The sequence below is a fragment of the Pristiophorus japonicus genome, unplaced genomic scaffold, assembly GCF_044704955.1.
Source record: "Pristiophorus japonicus isolate sPriJap1 unplaced genomic scaffold, sPriJap1.hap1 HAP1_SCAFFOLD_495, whole genome shotgun sequence".
NCBI classification, from domain to species: Eukaryota; Metazoa; Chordata; class Chondrichthyes; family Pristiophoridae; genus Pristiophorus; species Pristiophorus japonicus.
The window spans coordinates 12,946-17,976 of record NW_027254401.1 but is presented as its reverse complement, the minus strand read 5'-3'; the positions used below and the strand labels follow the sequence as shown (position 1 = coordinate 17,976).

The 5,031-nt window shown below is 53.9% G+C and overlaps 1 non-coding gene across 1 annotated transcript; it reads right to left on the bottom strand.

The window, feature by feature from the left end:
• Window positions 1-1,763: 1,763 nt before the first annotated feature.
• trnat-agu (transfer RNA threonine (anticodon AGU)) lies at window positions 1,764-1,836 on the bottom strand. Its single transcript has one exon. It is a non-coding gene; the product is annotated as a tRNA-Thr (tRNA).
• Between the last annotated feature and the right edge of the window lie 3,195 nt (window positions 1,837-5,031).

The window sequence follows — 5,031 nt, the reverse complement described above, 5'->3', positions numbered from 1 at the left end:
GAGAGAGGGAAGAGAGAGGGGAAGGGGAAAGGGAGAAAGATGGGGATGGGAAAAAGAGGGGAAGGAGTGAGAGAGTGAGAAGGGAAGAATCTGAAAGGAAAGGGAAAAGAGAGTGAGAGGAGGTAGGGAAGTAGTTATAGAGAGGAGGGAGGAATGGGAATGAAGTGAGAGAGAGGGGGAGAACCTGAAAGGAAAGGGAACAGTGGGAGGAATGAGACACAGGTAATTAAATACCAAATTACACCCCAGTGAGATTTGAACTCATGACCGCCTGGTTTACTAGAACAGTGCTCTAACCCCTGAGCTCTGGAGCCACATGCTGTGGGAAAGACAGGGGAAGGAGCAGGAAAGAGAGGGGAAGGGAAAAGAGAGAGTGGAAGGAGTGAGAGAGGGGGGGAGGGGAAAGAGAGGGAGGGGAAGGGGAGAGAGGGGTGGGGGGAAGCAGAGAGAGAGAGGGGAAGGGAGACAGCGAGGAAGAGAGGAAGAGAGGGAGCTGGGGAAAGAGAGGCAGGGGATGCAGAGAGAGAGAGAGAGTGTATGGAATGGTGGGGAGAGAGAAGGAAAGGAGTGGGAGAGAAGGGAGGAAGGGGAAAGAGAGGGGGAAGGGGAGAGCATGAGGGGAGGGAGGGGGAAGGCGGGGAGAGGTGAATGAGTGACAGGCGGGGAGAGTGAGAGAGGGAAGGTGAGAGAGATGGAGCCGGGTCGAGAGAGGGGAAGGGGAGTATGAGGGGAAGGGAGAGAGAGGGGGAAGAATAGAGAGTGAGGGGAGAGAGGGGGAATTAGAAAGAGGGTATGGTGAGGGAGGGGGAAAGGGGGGAGAGTGGAATGAGTGAGAGACGGGGAAAGCGAGATAGTGGGAAACGGAGAGGGGGGTAAAAAGATGTAGAATGGGTCGTGATGGGGAAGGGAGAGAAAGATTTGGAAGGCGAGAGAGAGTGTAAGAGAGACGAGATGAGAGGGGTAAGGGTGTGAGGGGAGCCTGTTGTTCCCGGGTCGGTCTCGGAGCTGTTTAATATTTATAATTAAAGCCCTTGTTAATTGATGGTGAATTTAAATACTGAGCTAATTTTGAGCAGGCCCCAGTGAGATTTGAACTCACGACCCCTGGAGACAGGGAGGAAGAGAGAGGGGAAGGGGAGAGAGAGAGGCAGAGAGGGGAAAGAGAGGGTGGGGATAGGGAGAGAGAGGCGAAGGAGTGAGAGAGCGGCGAAGGAGTGAGAGAGCAGAGAATGGGAGAGAGGGAGAAGGGGAGAGAGGGGGGAGCAGAAAGGGAGAGAGGGGGGAAAGGGCCAGAGGGGGAGCGGGAGAGTCTGATGGGAAAGGGGAGAGCGAGAGCGAGGGAAGGAGAAAAAGGGAGGTGGGAGGGGGGTGAGAAGAGTGGAGACAGGGGAGGGGAGGGAGAGAGTGGGGGAGAAAATGAAAAGGGAGAGGGGAAGGAGTGAGTGACAGTGGAAGGGGAGAGAGAGGGGGAAGGGGAGAGAGAGGGAGGGGAACGGGAGAGAGAGGGGAAGGGAAGAGAATGGGGAAGGGGAGAGAGTGGGGAAGGGATGAGGGGAATGAGTGATCAAGAGAAACAGGGAAAGCGAGAGAGTGGGAAAGAGTAAAAAGAGGCAGAATGTATAGTGATGGGGAAAGCAGGGAGAAGGGGAGAAGGGGACGAAAGGTAAGAACAGGAGAGACTTTTGTTTTAGGATCGGTCTCAGAGCTGTTTAATATTTATAATTAAAGTCTTCGTTAATTTAAACACTGAGCTTATTTTGAGTCGGCCCCAGTGAGATTTAAACTCACGACCACTGGTTTACTAGACCAGTGCTCTAACGCCTGAGCTATGGAGCCACCTGCTGTAAGGAAGACAGGGGAAGGAGCAGGAAAGAGAGTGGAAGGGAGACAGGGAGGCAGAGAGAGGAGAAGGGGAGAGCAAGAGTGGAAGGAGTGAAAGAGGGGAAGGGGAGAGAGAGGGGGAGGAACGGGAGAGAGTGGTGAAGGAGTGAGAGAGAGAGGGAAGGGGAGACAGGGAGGGGAAAGGGAGAGAGAGAGGTGGGGAAAATGTAGAAGGTGGGGAGAGAGAAGAGAAGGAGTAGGAAAGAGGGAAGAGAAAGGGGAAGGGGAAAGAGAGGGAGGGGAGGGGTGAGAGCTGGGGAAGGGAAAGAGAGGGAGAAGGGAAGAATATGAAAGGAAAGGGAAAGGAGAGTGAGAGGAGGGAGAGAGAGGAAGGGGAAAGAGATGTTGAGGGGAGAGAGGGGGAAGGGGTGAGAGAGAGGGGGGAGGGCAGAGAGAGGGGGAGAACCTGAAAGTAAAGGGAAAAAGAGAGACAGGAGGTGGGTATTTAAATACTAAGTTAGGCCTTAGTGAGATTTGAACTCACGATCTTTGCTTTACTCGACCAGTGCTCGAATCCCTGAGCTATGGAACCACCTGCTCTGGAAAAATAGGGGAAAGAGCAGGAAAGAGAGGGGAAGGGAAAAGAGAGAGTGGAAGGAGTGAGAGAGAGGGGGAGGAGAAATAAAGAAAGAGAGGGAGGGGAAGGAAGAGAGAGAGAGGGGAAGAGGAGAGAGTGGGCAGAGAGTGGATAGGGGGGAGAGTGGGTTGAGAGGGAGAAGGGGAGAGAGAGGGGAAGGGGAGAGAGTGGGGAAGGGGAGAGAGAGGGGAATGAGTGATGAACAGAGACGAGGAAAGCGAGAGAGCAGGAATGAGTAAAAAGAGGCAGAATGTTTAGTGATGGGGAAAGCAGGAAGAGAGGGAAAGGAGAGAGAGACAAGAATAGGGAAACCTTCTCTTCTAGGGTCGGTCTCGGAGCTGCTTATTATTTATAATCAAAGCCCTTGTTAATTGACAGTGAATTTAAATACTGAGTAAATTTTGAGGAGGCCCCCCTGAAAGCTGAAGACACAACCCCAGGTTTACTAACCCAGTGCTCTAACCCCTGAGCTACAGAGTCACCTACTTTGGGGAAGACAGGGGAAGGAGCAGGAAAGAGAGGGGCAGGGAAACGAGAGAGTGCAAGGGGAGAGAGAGGGGGAAGGGGAGACAGGGAGGAAGAGAGAGGGGAAGAGGAGAGACAGAGGGGGATAGGAAAGAGGGGGGAAGGGGAGAGAGTGTGTGGAAGGGAGGGAGAGAGTGGATGGAGTGAGAGAGGGAAGAGGAGAGAGGGGGGAAGAGTGGTTAGCGGACAGAGGGGTTGGGGAGAGAAGTAAGATAGACGAGGAAGGAGAGAGAGGGGAAGGAGTGGGGAGAGAATGAAAGTAAGAGGGAAGGGGAGAGCAAGAGAGGGGAAGGGAAGAGAGAGGGTGAAGGAGAGATGGTGAGGCAAGGGAAGGGGAAGAGGCAAAGGGGAATGAGTGAGAGACGGGGAAAGCGAGATTGCGGGAAAGTGAGAGAGGGGTAAAAAGATGTAAAACGGGTCGTGATGGGGAAGGGAGAGAGAGATTTGGAAGTGGAGAGAGCGTGTAAGAGAGACGAGAAGAGGAGAGGGGGAAGGATGTGAGGGGAGCCTGTAGTTCCAATGTCGGTCTCGGAGCTGTTTAATATTTATAATTAAAGCCTTTGTTAACGGATAGTGAAATTAAATACTGAGCTAATTTTGAGTAGGTCCCAGTGAGATTTGAACTCACGACCCTTGAAGATAGGGAGTAAGAGAGAGGGGAAGGGGAGAGAGAGAGGCGGGGCGGGGAGGTGGAGAGAGTGGGGAAGGGGAGAGAGGGGGGAAGGGGGAGATAGAGTTGGGAAGGGGAGAGAGTGGGGAAGATGAGAGGGGGGGGGAGAGAGTGGGTAGAGAGTGGGGAGGCAGTGCGGAAGAGAGGGGGGAATGGGCCAGAGGGGGAAGGGGAGAGTCTGATGGGAAAGGGGAGAGCGAGAGCGAGGGAAGGAGAGAAAGGGAGGAGGGAGGGGGCGTAAAAAGTGGAAACAGGGGAGGGGAGGGAGAGAGTGGGGGAGAAAATGAAAAGGGAGAGGGGAAGGAGTGAGTGACAGTGGACGGAGAGAGAGGGGGAAGGAGTGAGAGAGGGGGAAGGTGAGAGAGAGAGGGGGAAGGGGAAAGAGAGGAAGGGGAAGGAGAGGGAGAGGGGGAAGGGGAGAGAGAGGGACGGGGAGGAGAGGGAGGAGGAAATGAATAGAGAAGAGAGAGGGAACGGATGAGAGAGTGGAAGATGTGAGAGAGGGGTGGGGGAATGGGAAAGAGAGAAGGGAAGGGGAGAGAGAGGGGGAAGGGGAGAGAGAGCAGAATGAGTGGTAAAGAGAAACGGGGAAAGCGAGAGAGTGCGAAAGAGTAAAAAGAGGCAGAATGTGCAAAGCAGGGAGAGAGGGAGAAGGGGAAAGAAGGAGAACAGGAGAGTCTTCTGTTCCAGGATTCGTCTCAGAGCTGTTTAATATTTATAATTGAAATACTGAGCTAATTTTGAGTAGATCCCAGTGATATTTGAATCTACGACCTCTGGTTTATTAGACCAGTGCTCTAATCCCTGAGCTATGGAGTCACCTGCCCTGGGAAATACAGGGGAAGGAGCAGGAAAGAGAGGGGAAGGGAAAAGAGAGAGTGGAAGGAGTGAGAGAGAGGGGAAGGGGAGAGAGAAGGGAAGGGGAGAGAGACAGTCGGGTAGGGGAAAGATAGGGAGGGAGAGGGAGAGAGTGGTAAAGGAGTGATAGAGCAGTGAATGGGAGAGAAGGGGAAGGGAGAGAGGGGTAGGAGTGAGAGAGAGTATAACGAGTGTTTAAGAGCGGGAAGGGGAGTAGGGGGAAGGGGAGAGAGGGGGAAGGGGAGAGAGTGGGGGAGGGGAGAGCGTGGGGAGGGAGAAAGGGAGAGAGTGGAGAATGGGCCAGAGGGGGAGGGAGAGAGTCTGATGGGAATGGGGAGAGCGAGAGCGAGGGAAGGAGAGAAAGGGAGGAGGGAGGGAGTGAAAAAAGTGGAGACAGGGGAAGAGAGAGAGAGAGTGGCGGAGAAAATGAAAAGGGAGAGGGGAAGGAGTGACCAACAGTGGACGGAGAGAGGGGGTAAGGGGAGAGAGAGATGGGGAAGGGGAGAGAGAGAGGGGGAAG